Raw genomic sequence first — 10,775 nt, 5'->3', positions numbered from 1 at the left:
TTCCAAGGCCAGCAAGGCAAGTTACACAGATTCCAAACAACCCTTTGAGCATGTTGATCCTGTTTAAAGCTATTATTTCTATTCAACTATTGCAATTATTTTCGAATGTCATTGGGTGGAATTAACCTATTGTTTGTTATAGCCCTTTTGTTCTTGATTACTTTATTCCTTGATACCTTGGGTTATTATAAATTGACTAGTTGAGCTTTATATATTGGTTCAGCTAGATATTAGATGTGATTGCTTAGCCATGCTTAGAAACTTTAGCACACTATTGGGATAACTTATGATTCACTATTATTTAATGATGGCTTAGTGATAGCTCATGATGGTTAATCATGATTGGTTAATTAATTGATTTGCCAACTAAAACCTGATAATGGTGGGTTGTGAGCACATGGTTTTGATGGTCGTGCTCATGACAAATAAGGACCGGTTCACGAGTTTCGGTTGTGAAACATTAATCGTGCCAACCACAAGCCAGCGTGGGCAACGGCTTTACCTTTTGTATAGCATGGTTCATTGCGGGGCACCAGACTGAGAAGTGGCGGAGATAAGCCCACGGGGGTCGCTGGGGAGTCCATGCCTTGTTTATAAGGGGGTGATTATGATCCAGGAACGGTGCACTGTGGTGGATGGTGTTGTGCGAGGGGTACTGTCACAGCTCCTCTCCGAGGTACCGTGGTGGTATTGAGGCACATGGTGACATGTTGTGGGGCTGTGTCTTGTGGGTACAGTGGTACACCTCTGGTCAGAGTAAAACTATTCGAATAGCTGTGCCCGCGGTTATGGGCGGGTCTAACAATGTCTTTCGTGATTAGTTTCACACTTCTCACCATAATAAAAGATGCTATAACTGGTAATAATCTGATTAACTCCTAGTTTGGAATGGTATATTCCTGGTTTGGAGATAGAACTGTGCAGCCGGGATTGGTTGTTCAGAATGGTTGGGCCTATGCAACAGGGTATGTTGTATAGCGTTGGATTAATACTGTTTAATTATTACTTAACTGTTTTATTAAATTCTGAAATGTTTATTAAATGCTGTTTATGCAAATGAAACCCTACTATGCCATCCTTTGTTATCCTGTGCACTTGCATATTTGCTGCGTGGCTTGCTGAGTATGTCATATACTCACCTTGCAATCATTCATCAGAGGAGGAATTCTACAGTGATGCTGATGGTGTGGAGGATTAGGTGTAGCCCTGGTCAAGCTGCCTGTGGAGTAGAGTCGTCTGCGCCGTTTATCTTATTTTTCCGCTGCTTAGATCTTTATTGATTGAGAGGGACTATCTACCTCTGTAATGACATTTTATCCGCTTATTAATTAGAGTAATAATTGTACTCTATTATCAATTTGTTATTGTGTGCCTCGGCTGATTCCTGGACGAGGGTTCACACACATGTAAGCGTTTGGAATTTTGGATAGAAATTCCGGGCGTGACACAGCTAGAGTTGCCTCCGTCAATGGCGGGAATACATGACGTGTTTCATGTGTCGCAATTGAAGAAATGTTTGCGTGTTCCTACGGAGGAAGCAGATCCTGAGCGTATAGAGCTTCAAGAAGATTTAACTTATGTTGAGAAGCCAGTCAGAATTTTGGAGGTGAATGAGAGAAACACCAGGAATCGCGTCATACGGTTCTGTAAGGTCTAGTGGAGCAATCATTCAGAAGAAGAAGCCACTTGGGAGCGAGAAGATGAATTGAAGTCAGCTCATCCTCATCTTTTTGCCAGTTCTTCTGAATCTCGAGGACGAGATTCCGTTTAAGGGGGGTAGGTTTGTCACGCCCTAAAAATCGCCTAAATTAATAATCCATATTTTAAATCATTTCTAGAAATTATTTTAAAAAAAAAGTCTTCAAGTTAAACTCTAATAATCTAGGGGAAATTGTAACATAAAACTGAGTTAGATAAAATATCGTTAAATACTTTGCTTGTTTATCTATTTTCTAGATTTCTCTGGGAATTATTTGAGCAAGGAAAGTATTTTTAAATAATGAAACATCATTTCACGAATTATTTTAATTGGAAAAGTTTTTAAAATCCTCTCCTAAGCCGTTGGGCTGATTTCAGCCCAACATCTCTCCCCCTTGTGTGCGTGCTGTGCAGCCCAAGCCGGCCCAAGCCGAGCTGCTCTTCCCCTTCTCAGCCCAGCCGAAAGTCTAATTTGCCTCCCTCGGCACTGTTCATCTTCTACCTCTAGCAGCCGAACTGAGACCGAATTGGCTCGGTTTTTCTACTCCAAATCCAACCTTTTCTCTTGTGTTTTCCTAAAATTTGTTGAGGGGAAATATTTCCTTTATCTCCCTCTTTCGTATCCCCTCAAGAATCGGAGCAAACCGTTGAGTAATCTCTCTTAATCGAACTCATTTTCGAGTTTATCTCCAAAACCGAGTTTAGATTTTTCCGGAGCGATTTCTTGCGGGAGGAGTCCGATCTCTTCAATCCAAGGCTATAAATAGGACCCCCTAGTCCTCCTCTTTCGTTTGCCCCCTTTCCGAGCTCTCTAGTGCGCCGTAGAGTCGCCGCCGCGTCGCTTTAGCCGCCGCCGTCGCCGGCCAACCACCAGCCGCGCCGCGCCGTCGCCCTAGCCGTCACCACTGCCTCCTCTCGCCGCCGTTGGCTGCGCGTGACCGAGGGCTAGCCCGGCCACACCTCCCTCTTCGTCGCCGGCCGCCGTAGCTCGCCGTCGCCGGTTATCCCGAGCCGCCGCCGTCGCCCCTTCGTCGCCGGCCATCGTCGGTCGTCGTTTGGCACGAGGGTGAGTACCGTTGGGTTCGCCTCGTCGTCCTCTACGTGTACATGCCCTCCAAATTCGCAGCCGACCATCCAATCTCCGGCGAGGTCGCCATCTTGGTCCGGCCATTGATGATGTCATCATGACGTCATCATCGTTTTTCTTTTTCTCGTTTTTCCAATAGATTAAATCCTCGGAAAATCATAACTAAATAATCGTAGATCCGTTTCAGGTGGTTCAAGTTGCTAAATTTTTCTAAAATCAAGATCTACATGTTAAAAATATCCACATGTACTGTTTATGCTTGTTTTTTACTGTTTTGTTGATTTTTTGTTTATTTGCTTTAGTTTCCGACGTTCCGGAGGAGAGCGTTTCAGTTGAGGAAGGTTCAGAGGTTTTTGTGGAAGCCCAAGGCAAGTCACACAGATCCCAAACAACCCTTTGAGCATGCTGAACCCGTTTAAAGCTAATGTTTTATTTCAACTTATGCATTATTTTCGAATGTCATCGGGTGGTGAGCCTTTTCCCATTTAATTATGGCCGAAGATGACTATATTTTCCTATGGGTTATAATTTGATTAGCTAGAACCTTATATATTGGTTTGGTTCAGCTAAATGCTATATATGTATAATTGCTTAGCCATGCTTAGAAACATAAGCTAATTAATGGGATGAGTCATACTACCTTATTATTCACGATTATATTTAATGGTAGCTCACGATGGTTAATCATGTTATGTTAATTAATTGATAATTAAAACCTGATTAAGGTGGGTTGTGAGCATATGGTTTTGATAGTCGTGCTCATGACAATTAAGGACCGGTTCACGAGCTACTGTTGTGAAACATTTACCGTGCCAACCACAAGCCAGCGTGGGCAACGGCTTTACTTTTTGTATAGCATGATTCATTATGGGGTGCCAGACTGAGAAGCGGCGAGAAGTCCGTGGGGGTCGCTGGAGAGTCCATGCCTCTGGTTGTAGAGAGGGTGATTGTGATCCAGGTATGGTGCACTGTGGTGAGTTGTGTTGTGCGAGGGGTATTGTCACAGTTCCTTTCCGAGGTACCGTGGTGGTATTGAAGCGCATGGTAACATGTTGTGGAACTGTGTCTTGTGGGTACAGTGGTACATCTCTGGCCAGAGTAAAACTATTCGAATAGCCGTGCCCGCGGTTATGGGCGGGTCTAACAATGTTTTTCGTGATTAGTCTCACATTATTCATTGATGGTAATTGTGATAATTAATTTGACTCCTGCTTTGGAATGGTATATTCCTAGTATGGAGGTTTGATTTGTACAACCGGGGTTGGTTGTTCAGATGGGGTTGGGCCTATGCAACACGGGTGTGTTGTATAGTGTTTACTTAATACTGATTAATTATTCAACTGTTTTACTACTCTCTTAAATATTTATTAAATGCTGTTTATGCAAATGAGCTATATTATTCCATCCTTTGTTATCCTGTGCACTTGCATATTTGCTGTGTGGCTTGTTGAGTATGTCATATGCTCATTCTTGCAATATTCATTCATCAGAGGAGGAGTACTTCAGTGAAGGTGATGATCTGGAGGACTAGGCTTGGTCCGGGTTAAGTTGCCTGTGGAGTGGAGTCGCCATAGCTGTTCCGTAGTTTGCTTTAGTTTAATTTTCCGCTGCGTAGAATTTTATTTTTTTGAGAGGAACTATCCACCTCTGTAATAATTTGCTATTTTGCGAATATTAATTAGTTGTTTAAGAGTACTCTATTATCAATTTGTTATTGTGTGCCTCGGCTGATTCCTGGACGAGGATTTAACACACATGTAAGCGTTTGGAATTTTGGATAGAAATTCCGGGCGTGACATGAGACGTCAGTGGTGTCGGAGTGGGCGCTCAACTGCGGCGGCGGTGGCCCGGCGCTCGTCTCCCTTCCGGCGTCGTCGTTCTTCGCCAGCAACCTCGCGCGGGGGCTTCCTGCTCACGACGCTCGCCAACACTCAAATGGGACGGTCCCAGGAAGATGCTCGTCCTGTCACTGGAGGCTGCTGGTGCGCGGACGGAAGCAGGAGGCCAATGAGGCGTTCGGCAGATCACGTCGCTCAACGGCGGCGAAGACATTACAACGTCGAGCTTCACCATGCTGGACATGTGCGGTGTGGAGGTCGGGGACGGCGTGGCCAGCGGCGAGGGCATGTTCGCGACGCTGCGGTCGATATGTGAGCGGCAGTGGGCGCTCCAGAGGCTGGCGGCGATCAAAACAGCCAGCTTCGGCGTCAGCGTGGTCTACAATGGGATGCCGCTCAGCGTGGGCAGCCTGAGCTCCAACCTCTGCCCCGACCCCGACGCCGTAGCAGCCTCCACCGGCGAGTCTCCACCTGCAAGCAATTCGAGACCTGTCAGAAACCAACCCAACACAAAACACCCACACTCGCACGCATGGCTGAAGCACCAAGCGAAGCCATGTCACCTATCTGGCCATGAGCGGCGACACAATCGCCTCCCCTCCCGCTCATTTCCTCCTCCATCTCCATCCACTCACGAACCCTCCCTGCCGGCCTCTCGAGCGAGCTTTGCCTCCGCCGCCGGTCACCTAGTCCGCCTCCGCCTCCGCCTCGGAGGCGGAGCAACCGGCCGCCCGGGCGCCCCTGCCTTAGTCGCCCGCTGCTCCGGCGAGCTGTGCCTCCTCCGACATCACCAGCCACTCGGACATCTACGCCTCCGCCGTCTGCCGCCCTGTCCGCCTCTGCCGCCAGCCGGCAGGTCCGCCTTGCACGAGAGAGAGAGAGAGAGATTGGGGAGGGATTGGATCGAGGAGAAGTATGATATGTGGGCCAGGTAAATTTTTTTTCTGACTGTATTGCCACGTTGGCACCACATGTACAAGCTGAGGTCAAAACCATTTGAAACAGTGTTGCGAGGGGTTATTTGTCTGGTATGAGTAGTTGAGGGTCTAAAATATCTGGTATTTTAGTTTGGGGTGTAATTTGATCGACCGCGATAGTTGAGGGGGGTAATTCATACCTTTCCTAATAATAAATGCATGTAATAACTAAGTGGTTCTAATCAAATACTCCCTCCTTCCCAAATTAATTATCATGTAATGGAATTTAAATTTTCTCAAATTGATCATCATGTAACCGCATGGATACGTATTTCATCAGAATGCAATTAATGCAGCATGGAAGAATGAGTGCATGATAAGGGCCATGTTTGGAAGATTAGCTCATGGCTAATTTGAAAAGCTAATGTTTAGTCTTGAATTGGTAGGCTAAACATTGGCCTAGGGTGACATGTTTGGATCCATAAACTAAGGACCTGTTTAGTTTGCGAAAAGAAAATTTTTAGTTGTCACATCGGATGTTTGACCGGATGTCGGAAGGGATTTTTAGACACGAATGAAAAAACTAATTTCATAACTCGCTGGAAACCACGAGACGAATCTTTTGAGCCTAATTAATCCGACATTAGTACATGTAGGTTACTGTAGCACTTATGGCTAATCATGAACTAATTAGGCTCAAAAGATTCGTCTCGTGATTTCCCTCCTAAGTGTGCAATTAGTTTTTTTAATTTATATTTAATGTTCCATGCATTTGTCCAAAGATTCAATGTGATGTTTTTGAGAAAAAATTTTGGGGAACTAAACCAGGCCTAATTCAAGGCTAAAAGGTGGAGAGAGTAGAGAGAGGAGAGAGAGAAGGAGATAAGACTGCTTTTTTATAGTCCCCATAGAAAATTAGCCCCGTTAGCATCCTTTGAACGGCCTAATGTTTTCAGGGGGGCCCAAATTAACCCATCTGTTTGAATCCTTGGAGGCTAATTCAGGGCTAAAAGGTGGGGGCTAATAATTAGCCCATGGAACCCAATAAGGCTAAGATGTAATTGGCATGATATTTTAATAGATGCATACATTGTATAAGAATATATGTATGGTGTCTTAATTGATGTGATTTAAATTATTCTTAGTTTTGGTGCATAAATATATATATGATGATCTTTTCAGAAGGAGGGAGTAATGGATTTGTGGTTTGCCTTGTGATACGTGTCATTTTGGAGGTTCAACGTAGCGTTTATTTTTTTGTTGCATTGGTTTTATTGTGGTTTAGCCTATTTGAGTGGTTCAGTGGAGTTAGTTGGAACAGTGCTAATTGGCTGGCACCGTTCGTTAGGGGTGGAAAAAAGCTCGGGCTCGTGAGCGGCTTAGCTCGATTTTGGTTGGCTTGTCTTGGCTCATAAGCCAAACGAGTCAAGACCAAGCCTCCTTTTCAGCTCGTTGCTGAAAATGAGCCGAGCCGAGCTAGCTCGCGAGCCGCTTGTTTTAGCTCACGAGGTTAGGGCATCATGTATTTATATCGATTATTTTACTTTTTATAGCGTTATTACTTGTCAACTTAAAATTTATCATTAAGATTTTAAATAATTGAATATATAAACTTATTTAAATTTTACATGTTGATGATTTATTCTTGTCTTTTTTTAATAATTATAAAATATATATGAAGAGATGTTTCAACAGGAAGACTTGCAAGTCAGCTCGAGCTGCCTCGAGCCAGGAAACAAGCCGAGCCCTTGTTTTCCCAAGTGAGCCGAACCGAGCCTTTTCCACCCCTACCGTTCGTCTTCCTCCATGGCTCCTACGGGCAAAGGGCTACACAGGACAGAATCGAGAGCAAGGGCAGGGCTCCACCGAGAGAATGGAGGTGCCGGCGAGGGCTAAGCATCGTCCCACAGTGTGACTGATCCGAAGGTGACGGCTGCCGACAACGAGCAGGACAGGACTAGAATGACGGGAACGCGACCGGCCGGCAAGAGTCCCTGTGGCGAACGTGTGTCACGAACCAAGCACCACCCAACCAATTCTCAATGCACAGAGGCCTCAATAGATTGCAACTACTCCAAATATAAGTGTTTTGGGATACAAATTAAGGGGAACGAGAGGTATAGACTAGGAAGAGAAATCAGACAAAGAGGAAGCAGGAGATTGGGACTAGAGAATAGGAATTGAGAGGGAAGGTAGCAGCAAGGAGGAAGAAGCCAGTTTCATCCAATCTGTTCGATCCTTCTCCAACTACCAGTTGCCTCTTATCAGTTTCCCTTCCAGCCATTTGGGCCTAGGCCTGCCCTTGATGCTCGGCCCAGGAACCCCTGTAAGGCCCATATCGTGACAACGTGACCCGATTAGCACGTCAGAACGCGTTCCCGGAGGAGGGGAACCCATTTTTGTGTAGACAGAGAGGAATCCGGAAACTGCCGATCAAGAGCGTGGCTGGCACTGTGCTAGAGTGACGGACGGACCTAAGCGGCGATGGTCGCCAACTCATGTCCCGAAGAGTACCTCGTGTACGATCCGACCGTCTCACCGCACTATGAGGTGCTCTCCATCCACCACCTCGATGATTGTTTCCGCACCAATAGTACTACTACCGAATCGGTGGTTTGGCCGCCATCGCCATTTGTTGTGCAAGTCTACTCGTCAGCAACGGGGAGGTGGGAGAAGAGGTCGCTTGTCCGGCGAGGGGAGGCCACTGGGACCATTACCGACGTGCAAGACTCACATGGGATGGCAACTAACCACCTCTACGGCGTTTATTAGCGAGGTGCACTTTACGTCCAGATGAGAAATAACGATGTTATAAGGTACTAGCAACAAGCAAGAAGGCACTCATTTATACTCATTAATTGTCCTTCAGGCAATTCTCGTCAATTGAAGAGATCCATGACCTCGTGCGGCTAGGAGGCATGCTTCAAGATTTTCAACTCTCACAAAGCGCCGACGATCTAACCTGGAATTAGAACTCCGCAAGTTGCTACTCAAGTAAAAGTGCGTATTCATGCCAATTTGAAGGTTCTTTCACTTGCTTGGATTTTCTCTCTTTGGAAGGCGCCAGCTGAACCTAAAATGAGGTCCTTGGGATGGCTTATTCTTCACCATAAAACTTTAACAGCTCAGAATCTCCTTCGGAGACATTGGCCTTGCAATTGGATCTACTGCCTTTGTACCAACGCCTTTGAGGACACTAATCACCTCTTTTACGAATGCTCCTTTGTTAAAGAAGTTTGGGCGCTAGTTCACAGTTGGCAAAACTTGCTGTTTCTAATTTACAGCCGGCTGGGATCACTTCTTGGTGGGAAGAAATTCATCGACAAGGCTCAACAATCCAAAAGCAGTATATTAGAGGAGCTTTGTTAACCACTTGGTGGAATGTTTGGCTTGAGAGAAATCGAAGAATTTTTCAGAATATTTCTTGTACATAAGTCGAGGTTGCTTATTTTGTTAAGCAGGACCTAGATTTGCGGAGGACGGCCTTTACACCTCCTTGATTTTCCTTTTGGTTTCAGGACCTTTCGTCCCTTCACTGGGACTGTAATTTTTTTAAAACAATTTCTTCTATCAATTAAATTCCGGCAGCTCTCCTGCCGTTGTTCTCCTAAAAAAATGCTTAGTAACTTGAAGTGAAAACATTGATTATTTTTCTGAACGGAAGTAATGATATCATTTGTTCTTATTTATTTTTAGAAAAATAGACTAAAAACTCGGCCTCTACATCTAGATCAGATGTACGTAGCCAAATTATCTGTTCTTACTTACAGAAAGAAAGAAAAAAGAAGAACATTAATCTATTATCTGCCAATTTTGTGGGTTTTGCAGAATAACCTTATCGGATGATAAGTATCAAGTGATCAAATCACCAAGTGATATCAATATGAACAATAATCCTTATATCTACCTTGGAAGATCAAAGAAGGGTGTATACTGCGCATCAATTGATCTGAAACAACATCAGCGTCTTCAGGTTTGGCTGCTGCACGAGCTGCATGGTGGTGGTTACCACATGGAGTGGATGTTGATACACGATTTAAGTCTTAACCAGATCATGGCAGATTTCCGCTGGAATCCCGAAGCTGTTAGACCATGGATCGAACATGATATGTATTGCGATGACGCCAAGAATGACATAGAAATATCACAAGCGGAATCTACTGGTTGGGACTCAGAGGATGATAGCATCGTTTACACTGAGGACATGAATGGATATACTTGCATCCTTGCACTCCATCCTTTCAGAGAGATCATCTTATTGTTCAACAAATATCTGGACAGAGTATGGGCTTACCATTTACCCAACTCAAAGTTTGAATTCTTGGGTACATTATCTATAGGCTCTAGAGAGGAGATCGGACAATCCTTTTCATATACTCCTTGTTGGATTGGAGATTTATCCTGAAACATTTTACTACTAATTTAGAATCCATTATTGAACATTACTTTGTATACACATACATTTTTATATGGGTATAGGTGATGTACCTTCGTGAGTTCCATGTAATCATAAATGGTTTTAGTCATGTTGAATACTTAGGAAATCCCATCGTTTGCCTTTAAATTATAACCCGCCATAAAATTTTGAATTTTAACAAAAACTTAAATTTGGAGTTGTTTTTCATCGTTGTTAATGATACAACATTGGCTTTTAAACCGATAAGAACACATATATGCTATGAAAGGCACGTTTACTCATAACTTCTTTTTCATTCAGAAGCCATTACGATTTATAATCATGTTAAGCTAACTGGCTTGCCTACACATATATGGTCGTAGGTTGTGTTTGTGGCCTCAGCTTGCATGTATGGATATCTATGCGCATGTCACTGGCCGTTAATAACAACTAGGAAGAAAGCCCGCGCATATGCGCGGGCATCGTATTTAATGTGTCTTGTACTTAAAACCAAGAAATCTTGAATTATAGGAAACTATTGTGATGCGACAATAGAGTTGGTTCCTATGAACTACTCTTTACTCTTTGTACTATATATGTTTTTATTGGAATACTTAGCAAATCTTCCTTTTTGAGTTATATAATCTAAGAAATTCACATAGTTTTTAAAGAAGAGTTGTTGAAATTTGACCAAAAAAATATGAATTATAATATTTTGTAAGATTGTATTTATAAAAATCACATATTTCAATTATATTGGTCTTGCTAAAGTGGTTTTGATTTCTGCAATTTATATTGGGCTTTGGATTCAACAAAATTTGTTTAAATTTAGCCCAAAT

General features: G+C 43.8%; 1 pseudogene; it reads left to right on the top strand.

Moving 5' to 3' along the window:
- The first annotated feature begins 8,024 nt into the window (after positions 1–8,024).
- On the top strand, positions 8,025–10,103 carry LOC127785845 (uncharacterized; annotated as a pseudogene).
- Positions 10,104–10,775: the final 672 nt, after the last annotated feature.

The sequence above is a fragment of the Oryza glaberrima genome, chromosome 10 (genome assembly GCF_000147395.1).
Source record: "Oryza glaberrima chromosome 10, OglaRS2, whole genome shotgun sequence".
NCBI classification, from domain to species: domain Eukaryota; kingdom Viridiplantae; phylum Streptophyta; class Magnoliopsida; order Poales; family Poaceae; genus Oryza; species Oryza glaberrima.
The sequence above is the reverse complement of the archived record's forward strand: the minus strand, read 5'-3'. Positions and strand labels throughout refer to the sequence as shown.